We start from the raw sequence: 27,089 nt of genomic DNA, 5'->3' as shown, positions 1-27,089 counted from the left end.
AAAGATTCGGAGAAGGCAATGGCACCCCACTCCAGTACTCTTGCCTGGAAAATCCCATGGACGGAGGAGCCTGGTAGGCTACAGTCCATGGGGTTGCTAAGAGTCGGACACGGCTGAGCGACTTCACTTTCACTTTTCCCTTTCATGCACTGGAGAAGGAAATGGCAACCCACTCCAGTATTCTTGCCTGGAGAATCCCAGGGACGGCGGAGCCTGGTGGGCTGCTGTCTATGGGGTCACAGAGAGTCGGACACGACTGAAGCAACTGAGCAGCAGCAGCAGAGCAAAGATTATGTCTTACACATTTTCTATTCTTTGTATTCCTATCACCAACCACAGAGTTGGGATGCTCAATAACTGGTGGTGAATTGGCAGCTCTCTACCCTAAGTCGCCAAGGTGCTTATGACGGATATGCTGACTCTGTCATGCTGAATCAAACTTCAAGTTAGATCTTGTGTGCTTTATAAATTCAAATCATACTGCAAATGGCAAAGGAGCCCAAAAAAGTTCTAATGTAAAAACTCAGATAATGAAACTGTCAAAACAAACTTGGAATCTAGCAGGGATTGGCAGGGTCAGTAGTACTGAAATGTTGTACAGTTCATTGTGTACTTCCCTTCCTCACAAGTATGCATTACACTGTGACCTTTTCAAAGTCCTTCTGTCCTGCCCTGCCTTTCTCACAGGATTGCTCTAAGTCTCTAAGTAAGATAGGCTAATCCACTTGAAAGAGATTTTTTTTTTTTTAAACTGGAAAGCAGCATAAAGTTTAAAGCTCCAAGGCATGAAGGCATCTTAGGGAGCACATCATTTTCACTATTGGGAGATGTGACCCTGGATGAAATTGTTCAGTAGGCAAAGCATGTTTGGGGTGATTATACATTTGACCCCTGACAACAAAGGTTCGGACATTGCAGACCCAATTATATGCAGATATTTTTCAATAAATATGGTACTTGTATTTTCACGTTTCAGATCTTTAAATGCAGGGGAAAATCTGTGCTTGATTAGCGATTACAATATGTGGGATCAAAAGAACTAGGATTTGAGTCCCGATTCTATCCAAACTTTTTCAGCCATCGAGTGAGTCATTTATCAATTCTTTGTTTTTGAGTCAGAGATAGCATGACAGAGGATTTTCCACTGCAAGGGAGTGGGTGGGTGATAGACACCCCTTACCCACCCAACCTTGTTCAGGGGTCAACTGTATATATTAACATATAAACTATATTTTTACCTTTCTTGAATTATAAATACACACAAAGCATCTATTATAACCTTGATTTTGTGCTAGGTGCTGGTGACACAGTGAGGACAGCCAGGTGTCCAGGACCTGCCCTTGCAGGCCACCTAATCCTTGGCTATTTTTAAGTCTTCACATAACCACATACTTCCCACCCCTAGGTGCTCCTTAATCATGCTGTTCACTCTCCTAGTTGACTTATTTATTAAGTTATTTACATGTTTGTGTATTTATTGATTTATCTTTTTAATTAAGAATTTCACTTTTTCAAGTTTTCTATATGTGCTCTTAGCACACGATTGTGGGCAAGTGGCCTGTGAATTCCTGTGTCATTTACAAGGAAAGCAATTTTGGGAGGACCTTCCCGAGCTGACTCCTCCCAACTATCGATGAGATTTATGTTTTAAGCCAGACCATTTTACATGGAGCTAAATCTCAGGAGTTGTTATAAGGGCGTATGTCTCTGGATAATTCATAAGTTATATATTGGTTTTATACGACTTTCTGTATTTGTGTTATATTTAACAATAACTGTTGATAATAAATATCTTTCAAAATTCACACAACTTGTTCACTATTTCATAACGACATATGGCGCAGATGCTGGCCACTGGCAGGATCGGAGTGACCAAGAATGTCTGGTCAGCGGTGAGGGCTACCTGTCTGCCACCTCTAGCCTCAGATGGTAGCATCCAGTCGGCTACAAGAGAGCAAAACTACTAATGACAATAACAACAACAGCGATAAGGTTATAATACCAGTCACTGTAATAATATATCCGCGAGTGAAATTCGCATCCGCCAAATCGTAATAAGCACTACGAATCGCGTTCCCGCATGGCCGCCAGACACGGGACTGCAGGGACTGCGGCCGCCGCGGCTCTCCTAGCGCCCCTGACGGCCCCCTGTCACTCTCGGCCAGCAGGGTGGGCGGGGCCCACTCGGAGGGGCGGAGTCTGGCGGGCGGGGCGGCGCGCCGAGCCCACAGTAAAGGGTGGGGCCGAGGGGTAGGAGGGGGTGGACTGGCGGCTGGGCGGGGCGCGCTCGGGCCTCAGCTCCTCACGCGCCGCACTCGCAGTCTCATATCCCGCGCCGCCGGGAGGCCTGGCGGCTAGCGCTGTCCGCGATCCGAGGCAGGAGCCGGAGGAGGAACCGCGGGCGCTGAGGTAGGCGTGTTGCCGCCCGCCGCGCGGCCCGGCGCTCTCGCGCCCCGGGTCCGGCCCGCGGGTTGTGGCGAGGCCGGGGGGCGGTGCGCGGAGGCCCGGGCGGGCGGGGGCGGGGCCGGGGCCTGGGGGCGGGGACCGGACTGGCCCAAGGGGCCAGCGGGGCTGGCCGGGCCGCGGAAGTCGGGGTTCAAGGCGGTACGGGCGCCGCCTCATGCCCAGCTTGGTCCCGGGCCTTGTCAGCCCGGGAGGTGTGAAAACGGCCTGCCCCGGGGCGCCCACGGACGAGAGGGCGGGGGACGGCCTGGTCCCTCCCACTTTCGGGGCTCCGGGGCCAGTTCGCCCGTACAGCCCTCGGGAACTTGTTAATAGGAAAGCTTGGCAGAGAAACAAATGCCAACGTTTTGGAAGAACTGAGAGTCACGTCGTTAGGCGCTGAGGCTTTATTTTCCTTCCCCGCCCCCTGCCCAACCTCGGCCCGACTTGGCCAAAGAAGGATGTGTCACCAGCTCGGGGCCTCGGGCGGGATCCCGGGCCCGGCTGGGCGCGGGAGTACCTGAAACAAAGGTAAACAGGGGCCAGGCAGACCCCGGCCCTGCCCTGTGGCCGCCACTGGGCCGCCCCGGTGGGTCTTACTCCGCGCTGACCCCAGCCGCCGCCTCGGAGGGGCTTTCTCCTGGGGGACCTCTCGATGGAAACCAGCTGGCCGACGTTGGAGTTGATGTTGCATCTGCACTCCGCTATGCTCACATCATTCCCAATCCTCTGACTCTGGTAAAGCTTAAGGAAACTGTATCCAGTTTTAGTGGTCAGCAAATGTAAGGGAGAATAAATTGCCCTCTGTTAAATTATAAGGTATTTTCTTATTAGGAAATGATCTGGAAACACGAAATAAAAGTTTTTTAACATGTAAGCAAGAAAAAGAGTGATTTGTATGCCTTCCAAAATCCGAGGAAGTGTTCCTCCTCAAATCATTTATGTACAAAACTTCGCCCAAACCTTCCGTGCCAGGCGTTTTTCTTTGTTCTTGGTTAGTCTCAGGCCTCAGTTTCTGGAGAGAACACCCACTCCGAGACCCTGAGAATGACCATACTAAAGCAGATTGTGTGCTTCCATCTCAGTAGGCAGCAGGCTTGTGTTACAGTAAAACAGTTTTCTTTCGTTCTTTCTATTTTAAATTTTCTGAACTTAATTTCTTACAGGAGTATCTATAACTTTTAGTGAAAGCCTTTTTAAAAATCTATAGGTCACTCCTAATTTATGTGTACAATTAATTTACATTTATTGCACCCTATCCTCTCTGGCACAAGAACTGGGCATGAGATGCTTGTGAAAAAACTTGGATCTTGGGAGCTCAGAAACTGAGGACAGAGGAAAGAAAGTTTAAAAAAAAAAATGGAGAAGCCCTTTTCTTAAAAAACTGGAGAAATCTTTACCAGAAACAACCTGGCTATTGAGTTCAAAAATAGCTTTATTACAAGTAATCTGAACATTAAGGAGTTAAAGATTTTTTTGTCTTCGTAAGTATTTGCATATTTTGAAATGCAGCTGACATTTTGAAGAGTGAAAGGCCTATCGGACTTTATCTTAGTCTGAATTAATTTGGCCTTAATATTTTCAGCTGAAACCACTACCCTAGGAGAATGAAAGTTTTGTTTCAGCAAGAAGGGAATAAAGAAGATGAGTAACATCAGGGTATGGGGTACTTGGTGGGGGGCTACCTGTTCAAACCATAACTTTGCCTTTAAACACTTCACATTACCTCTGGCGGACAATTTACTCTGATATGGTCCCTGCCACCCTTCAACACGCAGCTTAAAGCTTTACTTCCTCTCTGAAGCTTTTCTTGACATCCTAACCCCACCCTACTACCCCCTGCAAAAAAACACCACCACCTGGAGTAGAACTGATCACCCTTTTGGTTATGACCTTCCTCTAAATTAGAGATATGGTTGACATTTTGGACCAGATGATTCTTTTTGTGGAGGCTATCCTGTGCATAATAGGTTGTTTAGCAGCATTCCTGACCTCTAGTTAATAGTTACCAGGAGTCCCCCTCCACATACACACAGTTGTGACAGTCAAACAGTCACACAACCCACACAGTTGTGACACTCAAAAATGTTTCCAGACACTTCCAGATGTCCCCTGGGAGGGTCAAAATCACCCCCCACTTGAGAATCACTGTTCTAAATGGACTGCTGTCTTAACACTAATGACAAATGCATTGTGATCATTTGCTTGTGTCAGTTTACTATGCTAGATTTGAAGGTAAGAGCAGTCATTCATTTGTTCAACAAACATGTGAGGGAGGGCCTACTTTGCCAGGCAGACATTAATTGAGGTCTGGGAATATAGCAGTAAAAGCCACGGATGTTGTCTCTGCACTCTTGGACCATGCAATCTAAAGGGCGTGACAGACATGTATAATTATACAGTTCCCCATTACAATTGTGATAGGGTCAGGAAGTACAGGTACTGTGAGTACCTAAAAAAGGGGTGCTGACCTAATTTGGAAACTGGGGAAAGTTTCCTTGGGAAATAACCTTTAAGGTGAGGTAGACTCAAGAAAAAATAGAAGTTACAAGGCGAAGCTTAGGGGGACAGTCTGCAGAATATCTGCAGCAGGTCCTACCTGCTCCCCCAGCTGCCAATTTTCCCATACCTTCCAAAGGGGTCATCACTGTTAGTAGTTTTATGTATCATTCTAGACATTTTCTAAAATTGTCATTCTAGAAATATCATTAACATTCAAGCAAATGCATATTCTTTCTGTTGTTTACACAAACAGCATACTGGTATACACTGTTCTGTTTCTTGTTTTGTTCTCTTAACAATGTCCTAGAAATCTTTCCATTCACAACAACATAGTGTTCCTATTCTTTCGAATGACTATCTAGTATTCCATTGTATAGATAACACCACAGATTATTTAACCATTCCTCTATTGAGGGACATTCAAATTGTTTCCAGTAATTTACTGTAAGAAATAGTATAGTTCATATGTGTGTGAATATATTTGTAGGATAAATTCCTAGAAGTGGAATTGTTGGGTCAAGTATGTATACACACAAACATTTGTAAATATTTGTGGTTGTAAAAGATTATTCTTACCAAATTGAAGAGAATGAGTGAATGTTGGGAGAAAAATGATTCTAAGATTACAGTGTGCTATAGAGTGAATTGCGTCCCCCTAAAATTGCTTTTTGAAGCCCTACTCCTTAATGTGACTATATTTGAAGGTATTATTTAGGAGATAATTAAGGTTAAAAGAGGTCGTAAGGGTGGGGCCCTAATCCAATAAAATTGGTGGCTTTACAAGAAGTGGAGGAAGGGAAGGCCATGTGAGCACACAGTGAGAATGTAGCCATTTACATACCAGGCAGAGTCCTTACCAGAAACCAGCCTTGCCAGACATTGATATGAGAGGTCTATCCTTCAGAACTGTAGGAAAACAAATTTCTGTTGTTTAAGCTATCCAATCTGTGGTATTTTATTGTGGCAACTTGAGCTGGCTAATACTCTCAGCCTTTAGGATCCACTGGGGATTGGTTCTGGGACCCTCTTGGATACCAAAATCCATGGATGCTCAAGTCCCTTATATAACATGGTGTAGTACAGTCAGGCTTCCATATCACAGGTTTGCATCCATGGATACAGAGGAAAACTACACTGTGGAAAGGTAGATAAAAACTGGTAGCTGGGACCAAGCTGATAACAGAGGAGATGAAGGGAAGTGGATAGATGCAAGGGATATATTTAGGAGGTGTAATTAATAGGATTTGATGAGTGGTATGGTACAAGCAGTAAGAGAAAGAAATACATGCATAGGATGAAGCCCAAGTTTCTTGCTTCCTCAGCCAGGTGAATGGTGCTGTTACCTGAACTAGAGAACATTGGAAGGACAGATGGTTGAGGTAGTTTAAATTACAGTTCACTTTGTGACTGGTGAGAAACGGAGATGTTACGGAGCATTTGCTAATTCAAATCCAGAGCTCAGAAGAGTGGGATGAACAGGAGATACACATATTTAGGTGTAAATTGAAGGGCATAGATGGAATTAACCAACAGAGAGGTTGTACACCCTCAGCCCACAGCTGAATCTGCTTTACAGATGTGTGTTGTTTTTCACATACGGTGGTGGTGGTGGTTGTTTAATTTTGAGTTAGTTGCCAGTAATTTAAAATGTGAAAATTTCCCATGAAAATCTAGATTTGGGGCTTTTCTTTAAAAGTATGAAGATGTAGCACTACTGAGCTGGCCTTCCCATATGGGAACAATTGAGCACAGCTAATCCCAGCTGCTTTCTAGTCCACCAAAGAGCCTACCACTACCTTAGACTTATTCCTGGCCTGCTTTGCTTATTTTCTTCTCTGACCCTATAGGCATTTGAGTGTGGAATCCCTGCTGTAGGGAGAGAGTATAGAATAGTGATTCTCATTTTCGTGGCACATGGAAACACTGAATGGTTAAAAAATACTATTGCTGTAGCCTACCTCAGAAATTTCTTTTTCTGTTTGTTGTTGCTTAGTTGCTAGGTCATGTCCACCTCTGCGACCCTCCAGACTGTAGCCCGCCAGGCTCCTCTATCCTTGGGATTTTCCAGGCAAAGCATACTGGAATGGGTTGCCATTTTCTTCTCCAGGGGATCTTCCCGACTCAGGGATCAAACCCGAGTGTCCTGCATTACAGGCAGATTCTTTACAGCTGGGCCTCTAGGGAAGCCCCTGTTTCTGTTTATTTTATCTAAATTGCAGTCTGGGATTTTTAAAGTCCTCCGGTGTTTCCACTGAGCAGTGGAAGTTGAGAACCATCGGTTAGAGACTGAGAGGAGGACTCAGCTCTAGCATTTCAGAGTTGGGTCCAGGAGGATAGCCCCAGGAAAGTGATGAGAAGTGGCAAGAGAGGTACAGTGGATGGTAACCTGCTTGCAGTTAAGGTGTGCACACTTAACTCAATACACTTGAAGTTGTTTCTAGTTAGATGAAAGAAAGTGTTCTAAACAGCAGGTATACTTACTGTTTGTTTTGCATGTATACATATATTCTGTTCATTACTGCATAAAGTTATACATACAAAAAACAGGCTTTACTTAGTAAGCCATCTAAAGAATTTTCAAGAGTAATTTAAACTGTATTTGATTTTTGTCTTAGAAACTCACTTTCAAATTTAATTCCAGTTTAAGATGTGTCATGAAAGGCAAGGGAAGAGAGTATTTTAAAAAGAGGAGTCCTCAAGTAAAGATGTAGACTGAAAATGATATATTGAATTTAGCAAGATGGAGTCTTTGACCTCAGTAACAACTGCTTTAGATTGAAAAAAGCAGAAACCAGATTGAAGTGAATAGAAAATAAGGAAATGGAAATTGTGAATGTTGGAAAAATCTTTTGAGAAGTTTACCCAATAGAGGAGTGATGAGGGAGAGGGAGGTGTCTTGTATGTCTCTATGGGAGGTGCTTAGCCTGTGTTGTTACCCAAATGCTTCTGACTTTTCAGGGAGGTATCTTAGAGATGCCTGATTACCCCTCTACCCCATTTCAAGGGGTCTTGTTTGCATTTGTTTTGGAGACTTTGTGGTTTTCCCTGAGGAGGTATTTTGCCAGGACTCTAGAGACTCAGATGTTGGTGATTATGCCCTTAGTCTTGTTTCTTATCTGGAAAGGCCATCGATCCTAAAGGCTAGCAGCACTCCAGTGACCCTGACATCATCCTTTCAGTGAATCGATGAACAAAGACCAGATTGTCAGCATGTTGAAAATGTAATACTTGGCTTGGTTAGGGAGTATGTATCTAGGTGTCATTCCTAGGAGTAGTCTTTGCAGCTTTTTTTTTTCCTAATTAACTTGATCTTGCAGTGTGATTTTCCAGTTGCATGCATGTAACATTTCTGATACTTTGAAATCTTTATCACTGATGGTGATTAAAAGGTATGGATGTAAGTTGGAGGATTAGGCCCTCATTGAGCTCAGAATAAGAGAATACCAAACAAACTTTGGTTTCCAGAAGGCTGTTTGAATGCTTTTGCCTGAAGACTTTAGGTTAGAGTGACTCTCTGGAGTGGGTTGTCATGCAGATGTTCACTACCAATCTGTCTTTTATCCATTTCTGCCTCATTGGCAACGGTAATCTGACACAGGAAGGTTTAAAGGTCAGTTTTACACATCATATTTCTAAGAGTTGTGATCTACCAGCAGGATAGAAATCACAGGGTTTGGAAAATGCCAAGGATTGTTAGTAAAAAATGGTATTTATTAGTTGAAGGCGTAAACTCCATTGGCTGTACTCTTTTTGCAAACAGTATCATCTCATAAGGGATTGTCCTTCACAGCTGTCATTGGTTCATCAGTTATGTGAATAATGGTTAACTTCTAAATGAAGGATGACTTTGTGATATGAATAGCAGACCTTGGTTTAAGAAGGTTTACATTGGGACTCTATGATAAGAAAATATTTTGCTAAGAAACTTTTATGTGCTTAGTCAATTGTAGGAATTCTGTACTATGTCTGTTGGTTCCCCAGGTGGCGCAAGTGGTAAAGACTCTGCCTGCCAGTGCAGGAGACACAAGAAACATGGGTTCAATCCCTGGGTCAGGAAGATCCCCTGGAGAAAGAAATGGCAACTCACTCCAGTATTTCTTGCCTGGAAAATGCTATGGACAGGGGAGCCTGGTGGGCTACAGTCCATGGGATCCCAAAGAGTCAGACACGACTGAGCATGTACACACATACACACACACACACACACACACACACACACAATGCGCACACATGCACACATACACACTATGCCTGATGGTGCTAGATGGAGGGAAAAGTTGACTACCAAAGTTGTCTGGAATGCCTTTGGTTTGTAAAGGAGACAGTGGCGGCATGGTAAGAGAGAATTGAGTCAGTTCTTGTGTGCATGGCCTTAATCTGTCAAGTGTGAGCTATGTGATTTATTGTTTTTATTGAGTTAAAATTCACATAACATAAAATTAACCATTTTAATCATTTTAAAGTGTACAATTCAGTGAATCTCAATACATTTACAGTGTTGAACAACCATCACCATTATCTAATTCCAGAACATTTTTATCACCCCAGAGGGAAACCCTGTACCCATTAAGCAGTCACCCTCCATCCCTTTCTCCCCCTATTTCCTGGTGACCACCAGTTTGCTTTCTTTTTCTATGAAGTTGTTTATTCTGGACATTTCATAAAAATGGAACCACAAAATATGTGACTTCCTGTGTCTGGCTTCTTTCATTTAGCATGATGTTGATAAGGTTCATCCATGTTGTAGCATGTGTTCCTTTCTTTGAAAAATATTCATTCCTTTCTTTGAATAATAATTCCGTTGAATGGATATACCACATTTTGTTTGTCCGTTTATCAGTTAATGGGCATTTCCGTTGTTTATACCTTCTGGCTACTGTAAATAGTGCTACCAAGAACATTTTTGTGCAAGTTTTTACTTGAATATCTCTTTCAGTTCTTTCGTGTATATACCTGGAGTGGAATTGCTGGACCATATGGTAATTCTATATTTATCTTTTTGAGTAACCACCATACTGTTTTTACAGCAGCTGTACCATTTTACATTTCCACTATCAGTGTTTGAAAGTTCCAGTTTCTCCATGTCCTTGTCAACACTTGTTATTTTCTGGGTTTGTTTTGGTTTTTGTTACAGCCATCCTAGTGGGTGTGAAGTGATATCTCACTGTGATTTTGATTTGCATTACCTTAACGCTGTGCATCTTTTAATGTGTTTTTTGGCCTTTTTATTGGTGAGATGTCTATTCAAGTTCTTAGCCTTTTAATTGCATTGTCTGTCCTTTTGTTGTTGTGTAGTTAAGAGTTCTTTATATATTCTGGTTACCAGATCCTTGTCAGATATATGATCCTTCAGCAACTACCAAGAGTCTTCCCTTCTATTAATAATGCCTAGTGAGTCATGACGTAACTAGAGGACTGGGACTCAGCCGGTCACAGGACCCCAGGTGCAAAAGGTATTTGGATAAGTTGTACCCATCCAGAATTGAAAGTATTTTTTTCTTGTTGAGCATATACTTGTCAAATTCTGTTACTGTTCCTCAAATTTAAGGATAGCTGTTCTAGGTATGTGAGTCATAGTTTTCAAAATGAAAGAGTTTTCAGGCACTGAAGGAGAATGAAAGCAGTTCTTTTTATTGGACCAAGAATTTCACATTTCATTGTACCTACTTTAAACTTATAAAACTAAGATTATTTCCTGATTCAGTGGTTAGTGATTTCATTCACTTTAGTCAACAAATATTTATTGAGTTATCACTATGTGCCTGGCACTTTACCAAATACATACAGTGCCTTGTGATACAAACCCAAACGCTCTCTTGACCCTCCTCTTGATCCTTCTCCACATCTGTTCCTGTCTGTTGCCTCACTTACTGAGAGACAGTAAGTTCCTTTCCACCAGTCTCTCTTGAGCCCTTTCTCTTGAGTCAGGACTTTACCTTCATCATTGCTGACTCTAGTGAGTAAGTTTGCAGTCTTTTTCTTGCTTGACCTTTCAACAGCATTTTGCATAGTTGTTTATTCCTTTCTTTGAAATACTTTCGTCACTTAGTATCCAAAATACTACATTCTCTAGATTTCTTCCTACCTTACTGGTGATTCTTTCTCAGTCTTTTTGCTCATTCTTCATCATCTTCCTGACCTCTGAGAGTTAGTGCTGCTTATTCCTGAACCGTGCAATCTTCCTTATCAACCCTATTTCCTTGTCATTTTACCTAGTCCCGTGACCTTAAATACATACCAACTACTACCACCAACGACTACCAGTTTTTTCTCCAAGTTACACCTCTCCTCTGAATCTCACATTCTGTCTAAGTGCCTACTTGACCTCTCCATTTGGCTATCTAACAGGTATCTCAAAACTGAACTCCTGATCTTACCCTGTAAAACCCACTCTTCCCACAACCTGTCCTATCTTGGAAAATAGCAGCTCCATTCTTCCAGTAGCCCAGGCCAAAAATATTGGCATCATCTCTGACTCTCTTCTCTTTTACCCCACATTCAATCTATCAGCAAAAACTCTTGGCTCTGACAAGAGAATGCATCTAGAATTGGTCACATCCCAATATCTCTACTGCTTCTACCTTGTCTAGACCACCATTGTATCTCATCTGGATTATTGCCAAAGCCTCTTTCCCCCTCCTTCTACCCTTGCTCTCCTGGTAGCTGCTGCTGCTAAGTCGCTTCAGTCGTGCCCGACTCTGTGTGACCCCATAGACAGCAGCCCACTAGGCTCCGATGTCCCTGGGATTCTCCAGGCAAGAACACTGGAGTGGGTTGCCATTTCCTTCTCTAATGCACGAAAGTGAAAAGTGAAAGTGAAGTCACTCAATCGTGTCCGACTCGTAGCGACCCCATGGACTCCAGCCTACCAGGCTCCTCTGTCCATGGGATTTTCCAGGCTAGAGTACTGGAGTGGGGTGCTATTGCCTTCTCCCTCCTGGTAGCTAGAGGGACCCAACTAAAAGTAAGTTCTCGGCCCTGGCTTCCATGCAGCCTGAGGTGGGGGCGTTCTGCTTCAGGACCCTTATGGTGTTTGAGGTTGACTGAATGTTAACATACTAATAAAGGCTAGTTTTTTTTTGCATGCTTACTACTTGCCAGGCACTGTTCCAGGTGTTTTCCTGGATGAAAATGTGAGACCTATGCAACAACCCTACCAGGTGGATTCTTTACTGTTGAGCCACCTCCTAGAAGACAGAAGAACACAGACAGGAGATCAAATCCTGAGCCTCTGGAGAGGGAGCACTGGCTCCAAGACCCTAGATTATGAGAGAACTAACCGTATGGAGTATCAAATAGTGAGAACTCCCACAAAGGAAACCACTTGAATACAAGACCCAGCATCACCTAACCACCAGTGACACCCTGTGCAGGAAGCATCTTCTAAACAACACAAAACAAAAATACAAACCAAATCATCAGCAGACAGGATTAGCACCTCACTCAGCCTTGCCCATCAGAGGAAAAACAAACAAACAAAAACTCAGCACAAATCTCACCCTATATAAAGCTTACACAAACCACTGGACCAACCTTAGGAGGGCAGAAACCAAAAGAAAGAAAGAATTCAACCTTGAAGCCTGGGAAAAGGAGACCTCAGTCAAAATAAGTTAAAAAAAAAAACAATGAAAAGGCAGAGAAATATTACAGAAATGAAGGAACAAACTAGAAACACATAAGTCCAAATAATGAAGAGGAAATAGGCAAACCACCTGAAAAAGAATTCATAATAATGATAGTAAAGGTGATCAAAAACCTTGAAAATAAAATGGAAAAAATGCAAGAGTCAATTAACAAAAACCTAGAAGAATTAAAGAATAAACATACAGAAACAAACAGCACAATTACTGAAATTAAAAATACTCTAGAAGGAATCAATAGCAAAATATCTGAAGCAGAAGAATGAATTGGTGAATTGGAAGATAAAATGGTGGAAATAACTTCTGAAGAGCAGAATAAATTAAAAAGAATGAAAAATGAGGATGGTCTCAAAAACCTCTGGGACAATATCAGATGCACCCACATTCGAATTATAGGGGTCCCAGAAGAAGAAGAGAAAAAGAAAGGATATGAGAAAATTTTTGAAGAGATTATAGTTGAAAATTTCCCCAACATGGAAAAGGATTCAGTCAAGTCCAAGAGGCACAAAGAGGCCCATACAGGATAAACCCAAGGAGAAACATGCCAAGACACATACTAATCAAACTAACAAAAACTAAACACAAAGAAAGACTATTAAAAGCAGCAAGGAAGGAGCAACAAGTAACATACATACTTAACTTACACTTAACAGCTGATCTTTCAGCAGAAACTCTGCAGGCCAGAAGGGAATGGCAGGATATGTTTAAAGTACTGAAAGGGAAAAATCTACAACCAAGATTACTGTACCCAGCAAGGATCTCATTCAGAATTGGTGGAGAAATCAAAAGCTTTTCAGACAAGCAAAAGTTAAGAGAATTCAGTACCACCAAGCCAGCTTTATAACACATGTTAAAGGGATGTATATAGTCAAGAAATACAAGAGAAAATATCTACAAAATCAACCCCAAAGAATTAGAAAATAGCAATAGGAATATATATATCAATAATTACCTTAAAAGTAAGTGGATTAAATGCTCCAACCAAAAGACACAGACTGGCAGAATGGATACAAAAACAAGACCCATATATATATGCTGTCTACAAAAAAAACCCACTTCAGACCTCAAGACACATATAGACTGAAAGTGAGAGGATGGAAAAATATATTCCATGCAAACGGGAAGCAAAAGAAAGCTGGAGTAGCAGTCCTCATATCAGACAAAATAGACCGTAAAATAAAGAATATTGCAAGAGATAAGGAAGACACTACATAATGATCAAGGGATCAATCCAAGAGGAAGACATAACAATTGTAAATATCTATGTACCCAACATAGAAGCACCTCAATACATAAGACAAACACTAATGGACATAAAAGGAGAAATGGACAGTAACACAGTAATAGTAGGAGACTTGAACACCTCACACTAATGATAGATCATCAAAACAGAAATTTAATAAAGAGACACGTCTTAAATGATACATTAGATGAGGTGGGTCTCATTGATATCTTCAGGACATTCCATCAAAATGCAGAGTACACCTTCTTCTCAAGTGCACATGGAACATTCTCCAGGATAGACCACATCTTGGGTCACAAATCAAACCTCAGTAAATTTAAGAAAATTGAAATTGTATCAAGCATCTTCTCTGACCACAACGCTATGAAACTAGATATCAATTACAAGAAAAAACTGTAAGAAACACAAACACATGGAGATTAAACAACACATTTTGAAATAACCAACAGATTACTGAAGAAATCAAAGGGGAAATCAAAAAATTTCTAGAAACAAATAATGAAAACATGACAACTCAAAACCTATGGGATGCAGCAAAGGCAGTTCTAAGAGGTAAGTTTACAGCAATACAGTCCTACCTGAATAAATAAGAAAAACATCAAGTAGACAACCTAACTTTACACCTAAAACAATTGGAAAAAAAAGAACAAAAAAACCCCAAAATTAGTAGAAGGAAAGAAATCATAAAGATCTGAGGAGAAATAAATGAAAAAGAAATGAAAGAAACAATAGTAAAGATTAATAAAACTAAAAGCTGGTTCTTTGAGAAGATAAACAAAATTGACAAGCCCTTCACCAGACTCATCAAGAAAAAAAGAATCAAATCAACAAAATTAGAAATGAAAAAGGAGAGGTTACAACAGACAATACAGAAATACAAAGGATTGAAAGAGACTATTTTGAACAAATATATGGCAATAAAATGGATAATCTGGAAGAAATGGACAGATTCTTAGAAAAGTTCGATCTTCCAAGACTGAACCAGGAAGAAATAGAAATTATGAACAACCCAATTACAAGCACTAAAATTGAAGCTGTGATCAAAAATCTACCCCCCCCCCAAAAAAAAAAGCCCAGGACCAGATGGTTTCACAGGAGAATTCTATCAAACATTTAGAGAAGAGCTAATGCCTATCCTTCTAAAACTTTTTCAAAAAATTGCAAAGGAAGGAACACTTCCAAACTCATTCTTTGAGGCCACCATCACCCAGATACCAAAACCAGACAAAGACAACGCAAAAAGAGAAAACTACAGGCCAGTATCACAGATGAACATAGATGCAAAAATCCTCAATAAAATTTTAGCAAACAGAATTCAGCAACACATCAGAAAGCTCATACACCATGATCAAGTTGGGTTTATTCCAGGAATCCAAGGATTCTTCAATGTATGCAAATCAATCAATGTGATCCACCATATTAACAATTGGTGATAACGATTGAAAGATAAAAACCATATGATCATCTCAATAGATTCAGAAAAAGCCTTTGACAAAATTCAGCGCCCATTTATGATTAAAACCTTCAAAAAGTGGGCATAGAAGGAACCTACCTCAGCATAGTAAAAGCTATATATGATAAGCCTACAGCAAACATTATTCTCAGTGGTGAAAAACTGAAAGCATTCCCCCTAAGATCAGGAACAAGACAAGGGTGTCCACTTTCACCACTGTTATTCAACATAGTTCTGCAAGTCCTATCTACAGCAATCAGAGAAGAAAAAGAATTAAAAGAAATCCAGATCAGAAAAGAAGTAGTAAAGCGCTCACTGTTTGCACGTGACATGATACTGTCCATAGAAAACCCTAAAGATCATATCAGAAAATTATTAGACCTAATCAGTGAATTTAGCAAAGTTGCAGGATACAAAATCAACACACAGAAATCACTTGCATTTCTATATGCTAACAATGAAAAATCAGAAAGAGAAATTAAGGAAACAATACCATTCACCATTGCAACAAAAAGAATTAAATATCTAGGAATAAACTTACCTAAGGAGACAAAAGAACTGTACACAGAAAATTATAAGACACTGATGAAAGAAATCAAAGATGAAATAAATAGATGGAGAGATATTCCATGTTCCTGGGTAGGAAGAATCAATATTATGAAAATGATTATGCTACCAAACACAATCTACAGATTCGATGCGATCCCTATCACATTACCAATGGCATTTTTCACAGAACTAGAACAAAAAATTTCAAAATTCATATGGAACACAAAAGCCCCTGAATAGCCAAAGCAGTCTTGAGAAAGAAGAATGGAGCTGAAGGAATCAACCTTCCTGACTTCAGATTATACTACAAAGCTACAGTCATCACGACAGTATAGTACTGGTACAAAAACAGAAATATAGACCAATGGAAAAAGATAGAAAGCCCAGAAATAAACCCATGCACCTGTGGCTACCTTATTTTTGAGAAAGAAGGCAAGAATATACAATGGGTCAAAGACAGCCTCTTCAGTAAATGGTGCTGGGAAAACTGGATAGCTATGTATAAAAGAATGAAATTAGAACACTTCCTAACACCATACACAAAGATAAATTCAAAATAGATTAAACACCTAAATGTAAGAGCAGAGACTGTAAAGCTCTTAGAGGGAAACATAGGCAGAACACATGATGAAATAAATCAAAGCAAGATCCTCTATGACCCACCTCCTAGAGTAATGGAAATAAAAACAAAAGTAAGCAGGTGGGACCTGATTAAACTTAAAAGCTTTTGCACAGAAAAGGAAACTATAAGCAAGGTGAAAAGACAACCCTCAGAATGGGAGAAAATAATAGCAAATGAAACAACTGACAAAGGATGAATTTCCAAAATATATAAGCAGCTCATACAGCTCAATGTGATAAAAACACAACCCAATCAAAAAGTGCGAAAAAGACCTAAACAGAGATTTCTCCTGAGAAGACATACAGATGGCTAACAAACACATGAAAAGATGCTCAAACTCATGCAAATCTAAAACTTAGAGAAATGCAAATCGAAACTACAATGAGATAGCACCTCATACCAGTCAGAATGGCCATCATCAAAAAGTCTACAAACAATAAATGCTGGAGAGGGTGTGGAGAAAAGGGAATGCTCTTGCACTGTTGGTGGGAATGTAAATTGATACAGCCACTATGGAAGATGGTATGCAGATCCTTGAAAAACTAGGAATACAACCACCGTATGACCCAGCAATCCCACTCCTAGGTATATACCCTGAGGAAATCAAAATTGAAAGAGACACATATATCCCATTGTTCATTGCAGCAGTATTTACAATAGCTAGAACATGGAAGCAACCTAGATGTCTGTCAACAGATGAATGGATAAAGAAGTTGTGGTACATATGCAATGGAATATTACTCCGCCATGAAAAGGAACACATTTCAGTCAGTTCTAATGAGGAGGATGAACCTAGAACCTTTTATACAGAGTGAAGTGAGTCAGAAAGGGAAAGATAAATATCATATTCTAATGCATATATATGGAATCTAGAGGTACGGTACTGAAGAATTTATGTACAGGGCAGCAGTGGAGAAACAGATATAGGGAATAGATTTATGGACGTGGGAAGAGGGGAGGAGAGGATGAGATGTATGGAAAGAGTAACATGGAAACTTACATTACCATATGTAAAATAGATAGCCAACGGGAATTTGCTGTATGGTTCAGGAAACTCAAACAGGGGCCTATATCAATCTAGAGGGGTAGGATGGGGCGAGATATGCGAGGGAGGTTCAAAAGGGAGTGGATATATGTATACATATGGCTGATTCATGTTGAGGTTTGACAGAAAACAACACAGTTCTTTAAAGCAATTATCCTTCAATAAAAAAATTTTTTTTTAAAAAGCAAGTTCTCTGATCAGAGGTTTTACACTTACCTACAAGGCACTGCATAATCTAAACCCCCTTTTACTTCTCTGATCTCATCTCCTACTACTCTCCCCTGTGCTTACTTTGTCCCAGTCACCAATGTACCTTGTACTTCCTTCAACAAAGCAGGTACATCCCTCCCTCAGGACCTTTGCTTTCCCATAATGTCTACAAAGCTCCTTCTCTCGGGTCTTTGCTTAAGTTCATTTTCCCCAGCATTCACTTCCCTTTCAAATTCTTCTTCCCAGAGCCCTCGGTAGTCTTGAGTGTTCCTCCCAACTCCCAATATCGAGCACTGAGGCTGTTTCTCTCCCTTCTGTTTGTTTATTTATCTTTAAGCTTTCTTTTGAACCAAGTCCCCCAGTTTCATTTCATTTTTTTAAGCAATTTGAAAACTGCTTGTCTGTGAGGTTAGAAATAAAAAGCAGAGATTAGTGTCTGTGAATGGGTTTGTCATTATGAACTTAGAGATCGTAGCAAAGGCACTGAGCCCTTCCATTTTGTGATCACAGACATATTCCCTATTTCACAGCCTTAAGGATGGAGCCCTTTATTTTCTTGGGCTCCAAAATCACTGCAGATGGTGTCTGCAGCCTTGAAATTAAAAGACGCTTGCTCCTTGGAAGAAAAGCTATGACAAACCTAGACAACATATTAAAAAGCAGAGACATTACTTTGCCAACAAAGGTCCGTCTAGTCAAAGCTACTGTTTTTCCTGTAGTCATGTATGGCTGCTGCTGCTGCTGCTAAGTCGCTTCAGTCGTGTCCGACTCTGTGCGACCCCATAGACGGCAGCCCACCAGGCTCCCCCATCCCTGGGATTCTCCAGGCAAGAACACTGGAGTGGGTTGCCATTTCCTTCTCCAATGCACGAAAGTGAAAAGTGAAAGTGAAGTCGCTCAGGCGTATCTGACTCTTAGCGACCCCATGGATTGCAGCCTACCAGGCTCCTCCATCCATGGGATTTTCCAGGCAAGAGTACTGGAGTGGGGTGCCATTGCCTTCTCCGAGTCATGTATGGAGTTGGACCATAAAGAAGGCTGAGCACTCAAGAATTGATGCTTTTGAACTGTGGTGCTGGCCAAGACTCTTGAGAGTCCCTTGGACTGCAAGGAGATCAAACCAGTCAGTCCTAAAGGAAATCAACCCTGAATATTCACTGAAAGGACTGATTTCTGAAGCTCCAATACTTTGGCCACCTGATGTGAAGAACTGCCTCATTAGAAGACCCTGATGGTAGGAGAGATTGAAGACAGGAGGAGAAGGGGACAACAGAAGATGAGTTGGTTGGATGGCATCACCGACTCAATAGACATGAGTTTGAGCAGGCTCCGGGAAACAGTGAAGGACAGGGAAGCCTGGTGTGCTGCAGTCCATGGGGTCACAAAGAGTCAGACACAACTGAGCGACTGAACAACAACAAGGATGGAGCCCTAGCATATTCCTGCTGTGAAGACTGATGTAATGCTGGCTACAGCATTTCTACCATTGCTAGCCCCCACTCAAGCACTGTGGCTCAGATATCAGCATTTTGTCTTCTCTAAGCATGGTATGTCTTAGCAATCTTGGCATTCTCCTGGCATTCTAGTTGGGGCCTCTTTCCTATGGCAGGCCCTGCTCGTGAGTGGGGTTTCATTCAGTGTTGGCAGCAGTATTGGAATCCACATTCCACAGTATTGGAATCCACACGTAAAAGCAGTTACATGCATGCGTGCTAAGTCACTTCTGTCATGTCTGACTCTTTGTGACCCAATGGACTGTGGTCTGCCAGGCTCCTCTGTCCATGGAATTTTCCAGGCAAGAATACTGGAGTGGGTTGCCATTCCTGTCTCCAGGGTATCTTCCCAACCCAAGGATCAAACCTGGCCATCCCACATTGCAGGCAGATTCTTTACCTCCTGAGCCACTAAGGAAGCCCCTAGATGAGCTAATTTCCTGGATGACAAATAAGTAGATAAATAATGTAATTTCAGATAGTGGTAAAAGTGCTATGAAGAAAATTAAGTAGGGCTATTCCCCTAATGATGAACCTTTGGGTTGTTTCCAGTTTTTCCTCTTTTAAGCATTACTGCAGTGAACATCCTTGTACTTACGCAAATGTATGAATGTTTATATTGTATAGATTCTGAAAGATGGAATTACCAGGTCATATAACCATATAATCATAATTTTAACAGATAATGCCAAATTCGTCCCCAAGGTGTCTATTCTAATAGTTTATGTAATATAATTAAAATCTGTATATGTTTATGTTTTTTAATAAATAAAATATTTTATTACTTTTAGTTACACTAGGAATATAGAATGTAGTCTCTTTATTGAAAAAATTTAACAAAGGCTAAAAAGCCTCATGTATTCACCAACTTGCAAATTTTTGCCTCTCTCAAAAGTTTTTTAAACTCCTCCTTTTTAAATTTATTTTTAACTGAAGGATAATTGCTTTACAGTATTGCATTGGTTTCAGACATCAACATAAATCGGCCATAGCTCTCTCCTTGTTTTAATTTTTATATCCCTGGGGTTGAGCACATTTCCTCAATTTTTGACCATTTGTATTTCTCTTTTCTATTTGGATTGCATAACAAAGACTGCTGGTTACCTCCTATGACCCATTCTTCCTTTATCTTTAGTAATAGGAACCCCAGCTTTTAGGTAGATCCATTGCTGCCAGCATCCAGAAGATTACATTTCTGGGCTTCCTTGGAGCTAAGTATAACTATGTAAGTTTTAGCTAACAATACGTAAGCAGAAGGGCTTGATGTTACTTTCTGAAGTCTCCTTCAAGAGAGAAGGCACTCCCTCATCCCTTCACCCAATCGGTATATTGGAACACAGAAGTAATAACTGGAGCTCTAACAGCCATCCTAAACTATGAGGATCATGAGCTCAATGAGCCAGAAAATCTGGGTCTCTGTGCATTTGGTGGAGCTGCTGCACCAGCCCTCAACTTCTTTTACATAAGAGAGACATTTAACTTCTGTTTTGTTTAAGCATTCTTATTTTTTTCCTGTTATATACAATGTAGCAAGTGCTTTTTATTTATTTATAAGAGTTCTTTGGGGTCTAGATACTCATTCTTTATTTATGAAAATTGTACATTTTCTTCCAATCTGTAAGTCCAATCCCATTGTCAGTTTTTAATTTTGAGGTCAAATTTTCCTATCTTTGCTTTTATGGCTTTTTGATTTAATTTTTTTTTTTTTTTTGCTAAGTTTTGTTTTTTGTTTTAAATAACTTTTTAATGGATGTCTTTCCTGTCCTGAAGATAAAAACATAGTATCTTACATTTTCTTATATGTTCTTATAAAATTAAGTCTTTAATTCATCTGGAATTTATTTTTGTGAATAGTATAAGGGAAAAATCTTGTTCAGTTGGCTATTCATTTGAATAATTTTTCTAGTAAGTGGCATGTCAGATCACTAATTAATAGTTTATATGTATAGATTGGTTTTAGTACTCTATTTAGTTCCATTGATCTTTGCTTCTGTGCCATTAATACATTTTTAATTACTATATCTTGATAATATATTTTGATTTTTGGTAGGCACGATCTTCTTTCTTTGTTCTTTTTTAAAAAATATAAGACAGCTACAGCACAATATTTATAAAACATATGTAAGGTGTAAAACGTAGCAGTACAATGAGAGTTACCCACTGCTCAGTTTAAAGGAAAAATATTATTACTATTTTGTCTTAGTCCCCTGACTTCTCTGCACTCTTCTTTCATATTTTCTCTTCCATGTGAAATTTTAGAATTAGCTTATATATTGGTCTTAGAATCAATACATATAACTGAAGGCAATAATAGTTTTTGTATCAATAATGTCTTTTGGAAATTAATAAACTATTTAAATGTTATTCGCATTGAAAAAAAACTTGTGTTTCCATGCCTTAGCTATTATAAAGCTTCAGTGAACCATGGGAGTGTGGATATCTCTTCAAGTTAATGTTTTCATTTCTTTCAGATATATGCCCAAAAGTGGAGTTGCTGGATCATATAGTAGTTCTATTTTTAATCTTTTGAGGAACTTCCACATTGTTTTCCATAGTGGCTGCACCAATTTAGTTTCCCACAAACAGTACAAAAGTGTTCCCTTTTCTCTACATCCTGGCCAGTGCTTATTATTTGTTGTCTTTCTGATAATAGCCATTCTAACAGGTGTGAAGTGATAACTCATTGTAGTTTTGATATTCCTCTGAGTGAATTCCTCTGTACCTATTGGCCATCTGTATATCTTCATTGGAAAAAATCTCTATTCAGATCCTCTGCCCATTTTTTAATCTGGTTGTTTGTGCTTTTTTACTCTTGTGTGAGTCCTTTATATATTTATATATTAACAGCTCACCAGGTAGCTGATTTGTAAATATATTCTCCCTGAGGTTGCCTTTTCATTTTGTTGGTGGTTGATGGTTTCTGTTGATGTACAGACACTTTTTAGTGTAATCCCATTTGTTTTATTTTTGCTTTTGTTACCTTTACTTTTGGTGTCAAATCCAAAACACTATTGTCAAGACCAGTGTCACAGAACTTACCACTTGTGTTTTCTTCTATGAATTTTATGGTTTCAGGTCTTACATTCAACTCTTTTATCCATTTTGAGTTAATTTTTTGTGTATGGGATAAGATAGTGATCTATTTTCACTCTCTTGCTTGTGGCTGTCCAGTTTTCCCAACATCACTTACTGAAAAGATTGTCCTTTCCCCATTACATGTTCTTGGCTCTTTTGTCATAAATTAATTGACCATATATACATGGGCTTATTTCTGAGCTCTATTCTATTCCATTGATCTGTGTGTCTATTTTTATTCCAGTACCACACTGTTTAGATTACTATAGCTTTGTAATATATTTTGAAATCAGGTAGTATGGTACTTCCAGTTTTGTCCTTCTTTCTCAAGATTACTTTTGGCTATCCAGGGTCTTTTGCAGTTCCATACAAATTTCAAGATTGAGCGTCAGCTGGTAAAGAATCCACCTGCAATGCAGGAGACCATGGTTCGATTCTTGGGTCGGGAAGATACCCTGGAGAAGAGATAGGCTACCCACTCCAGTATTCTCGGACTTCCCTGGTGGCTAAGATGGTAAAAAATCCACCTGCAATGTAGGAGACCTGGGTTCGATCCCTTGGTTGGGAAGATCCCCTGGAGAAGGGAATGGCTACTCACTCCAGTATTCTTACCTAGAGAATTCCATGGACAGAGGAGCCTTGCAGGCTACAGTTCATGAGGTCACAAAGAGTCAGACATGACTGAGTGACTTTCACTTTGACCTTTCACTTTGTTCTGTTTCTGTGAAAAATTCTATTGCAATTTTGATAAGGATTGCAATGAATCTGTAAGTTGCTTTGGGTAATATGGATATTTAAACAATATTAATTCTTCTTATCCATGAGCATGGAATATCTTTCTATTTATTTGTGTCTTCAGTTTCTTTCGTCAGTGTCTTACAGTATTTCAGTGTACCCATCTTTTACCTCCTTGGTAAAATTTATTCCTAGATATTTTATTCTTTTTAATGCAAGTGTAAATGTGATTTTTTTCTTGATTTCTCTTTCTCATAGTTTATTATTAGCAAATAGAAATGCAACTGATTTTTGTATATTGTTTGTGTATCATGCAAAGTTTACAGAATTTGTTTATTAGTCGTAACAGTTTTTTGGTAGAGTTTTCTATATATAATACCATGTCATCTATAAATAGAAACAGTTTTATTTCATCCTTTCTGATTTGGATTGCTTTATTTTTTTTCCTTCCTAATTGCTCTGGCTAGGACTTCAAATACTGTGTTGAATACGTGTTGTAAGAGTGGGCATCCTTTACTTGTTCCTGATATTGGAGGAGAAGCTTTCAACTTTTTACCATTGAGTCTCATACAAGCTGTGGGTTTGTCATATATGGTCTTTCTTATTTTGATTTACATTTCTTCTTCTCCCAGTTTGTTGAGAGTTTTAATCATGAATGGCTCGTGAATTTTGTCAAATGCCTTTTCTGCATTTATTGAGATGATCATATGCTTTTTATCCTCCATTTTGTTAATGTGGTGTGTCATGTTGATTGATTTGTGGGTGTTAAACCATCCTTACATCCCTGGAATAGATTCCACTTGACCATGGTATATGATTCTTTTGCTGTATTGTTGATTTTGGTTTGCTAATACTTTGTTGAGGATTTTCATCTTGTATTTGTTCATCAAGGATATTGGTCTCTAATTTTCTTTTTTTTATAGTGGTGTTGCCAAGTTGAATTACATGTAATGCTGGCCTTGTAAAATGAGTTTGATTATGCACTTATGGTCACCTAATCTATGACAAAGGAGGCAAGAATATACAGTGGAGAAAAGATAGTCTTTTCAATAAGTATTGCTGAGGAAACTGAACCATATAAAAGAATGAAGTTAGAACACTCTCTTAATACATAAAAATAAACTCAAAATGGATTAAAGATCTAAATGTAAGGCTGGACACTATAAAACTCTTATAGGAAAGCATAGACAGAACATTCTTTGACGTAAATCACAGCAAAGTGTTTTTTTAATCTATCTCCCAGAGGAATGAAAATAAAAATAAAAACAGATGGGATCTAATTAAACTTGAAAACTTTTATACAGCAAAGAAACCATAAACAAAACAAAAAGAAAACTCTCAGAATGGGAGAAAATATTTGCAAACAAAACTACTGACAAGGGATTAATCTCCAAAGTATACAAATAGCTCATGCAGCTCAAATATTTTTAAAAGACCAAAATAACCTAATCAAAAATGGGCAGAAGATTTAAATAGATACTTCTCCAAAGACATACAGATGGCCAAGAAGCACATGAAAAGATGTTTGGCATCGCTAGTTGTTAGAGAAATGTAAATCAGAACAACAATGTGAGTATCACCTCACATTTGTCAGAATCAGTTCAGTTCAGTCACTCATTCATGTCTGACTCTTTGCGACCCCATGAACCACAGCACGCCAAGCCTCCCTGTCCATCACCAACTCCCTGAGTCCACCCAAACCCATGTCTGTCGAGTCGGTGATGCCATCCAGCCATCTCATCCTCTGTCGTCCTCTTCTCCTCCTGCCCTCAGTCTTTCCCAGCATCAGGGTCTTTTCCAATGAGTCAGCTCTTCGCATCAGGTGGCCAGAGTATTGGAGTTTCAGCTTCAACATCAGTCCTTCCAATGAACACCCAGGACTGATCTCCTTTAGGATGGACTGGTTGGATCTTGCAATTCAAGGGACTCTCGAGAGTCTTCTCCAACACCACAGTTCAAAAGCATCAATTCTTCGGCACTCAGCTTTCTTTATAGTCCAACTCTCACATCCATACATGACCCCTGGAAAAACCATAGCCTTGACTAGACGGACCTTTGTTGGCAAAGTAATGTCTCTGCTTTTTAATATGCTGTCTAGGTTGGTCATAACTTTCCTTCCAAGAAGTAAGCGTCTTTTAATTTCATGGCTGCAGTCACCATCTGTAGTGATTTGGGAGCCCAGAAAAATAAAGTCTGACACTGTTTCCACTGTTTCCCCATCTACCTGCCATGAAGTGATGGGACTGGATGCCATGATGTTAGTTTTCTGAATGTTGAGCTTTAAGCCAACTTTTTCACTCTCCTCTTTCACTTTCATCAAGAGGTTCTTTAGTTCTTCTTCACTTTCTGTCATAAGGGTGGTGTCATCTGCATATCTGAGGTTATTGATATTTCTCCCGGCAATCTTGATTCCAGCTTGTGCTTCCTCCAGCCCAGCGTTTCTCATGATGTACACTGCATAGAAGTTAAATTAGTAGGATGACAATATACAGCCTTGACGTACTCCTTTTCCTATTTGGAACCAGTCTGTTCCATGTCCAGTTCTAACTGTTGCTTCCTGACCTGCATACAGGTTTCTCAAGAGGCAGGTCAGGTGGTCTGGTATTCCCATCTCTTTCAGAATTTTCCACAGTTTATTGTGATCCACACAAAGGCTTTGGCATAGTCAATAAAGCAGAAACAGATGTTTTTCTGATACTCTCTTGCTTTTTCGATGATCAAATGGCCATCATCAAAAAAAAATCTACAAAAAATAAATGCTAGAAAGAGTGAGAAAAGGGAAACCCCCCCTCCTACACTGTTGGTGGGAATGTAAACTGGTACAGCCACTGAAGAACAGAATGGAGTTCTTTTAAAAAACTAAACATAGAACTATCATGTGACCCATCAATCCCACTCTTGGGTATATACCTGGAGAAAACCATAATTTGAAAAAATACATGCATTCCAGTGTTCATTGAAGCACTGTTTACAATAGCCAGGACATGGAAGCAGCCTAAATGTCATTGACAGAGGAATGGATAAGGCAAATGTTGTACATATATACAGTGGAATATTACTCAGCCATTAAAAAGAACAAAATAATGCCATTTGTGGCAACATGGATGGACTTAGAGATTGTCATACAAGTGAAGTAAGTCAAATACTTACTTTGAGAGAAAGACAAATACCATATGTTAGCACTTATATGTGTAATCTTAAAAAAAATGATATAAATGAACTTATTTATAGAACAGAAGTACAGTCACAGATGTGGAAACCAAACTTATGGTTAATAGGGAATTGGGGGAAGGAATAAATTGGGAGATTGAGACTGACATATACACACTACTGTATATAAAAGAGATATCTGATAAGGACCTGGAGCTTCCCTTGTGGCTAGATGATAAATAGTCTGCCTGCAATGCAGGAAACCCAGGTTCAGTCCCTGGGTGTGGAAGATCCCCCGGAGGAGGGTTGGCAGTCCACTCCAGTATTGTTTCCTGGAGTATCCCGTGGACAGAGAAGCCTGGTAAGCTACAGTCCATGGGGTCGCATAGAGCCAGACATGACTGAGCGACTAACACACACACAATAAGGACCTACTTACTGTATAGCACAGGGAACTCTACTCAATACTCTGTAATGGCCTATATGGGAAAAAAAATTTTTTAAGTATATATATTTATAACGGATTCACTTTTCTATTTGTTTCAGGTATATAGCAAAGTGAATCAACTATACTCCAATAAAATTTTTTTAAATAATAAAGTGAGTTTGGAAGTAGTCCCTCTTCTTCTATGTTTTGGAAGAGTTTAAGAAGGACCATTATACTGTTATTAAATGTTGGTCTTAGTTGTAAGTATAGTTTAAATTGTAGTCATAGTAGACTGTTGGTTAAAGATGGAACATGTGTGAAACACATGTCAGAATATTGTAAATTAATGAGGCATATGAAAAATGATAATTCTGTAAAACTGTTTCAAGATGCTTTTATGAAATATGTAATTTGCATTCATCTGATCAAAATTTTTGTGAAATACCAAGATGTTTCTAATACTTAAAAAATTACATGATTAAAGGAAGCTGGGTGAAAGGTAT

At 39.7% G+C, this 27,089-nt stretch overlaps 1 protein-coding gene across 5 annotated transcripts in view; it reads left to right on the top strand.

Annotated features, from left to right (window-relative positions):
* Nucleotides 1–2,239: 2,239 nt before the first annotated feature.
* The window catches only part of PPP2R3A (protein phosphatase 2 regulatory subunit B''alpha), a 220,578-nt gene continuing 195,728 nt past the window's right edge, over nucleotides 2,240–27,089 (top strand). For all 5 annotated transcript variants that reach the window (XM_081569683.1, XM_081569678.1, XM_081569679.1 and 2 more), the window contains exon 1: nucleotides 2,240–2,409. The gene's annotated coding sequence lies outside the window, so the exon portion shown is untranslated. The remainder of the gene's footprint in view (nucleotides 2,410–27,089) is intronic.

This window comes from Giraffa tippelskirchi, chromosome 2 (assembly GCF_054371585.1).
Source record: "Giraffa tippelskirchi isolate mGirTip1 chromosome 2, T2T-mGirTip1v1.2.pri, whole genome shotgun sequence".
Lineage (NCBI taxonomy): Eukaryota > Metazoa > Chordata > Mammalia > Artiodactyla > Giraffidae > Giraffa > Giraffa tippelskirchi.
This window is presented reverse-complemented; position numbering and strand designations above follow the sequence as displayed.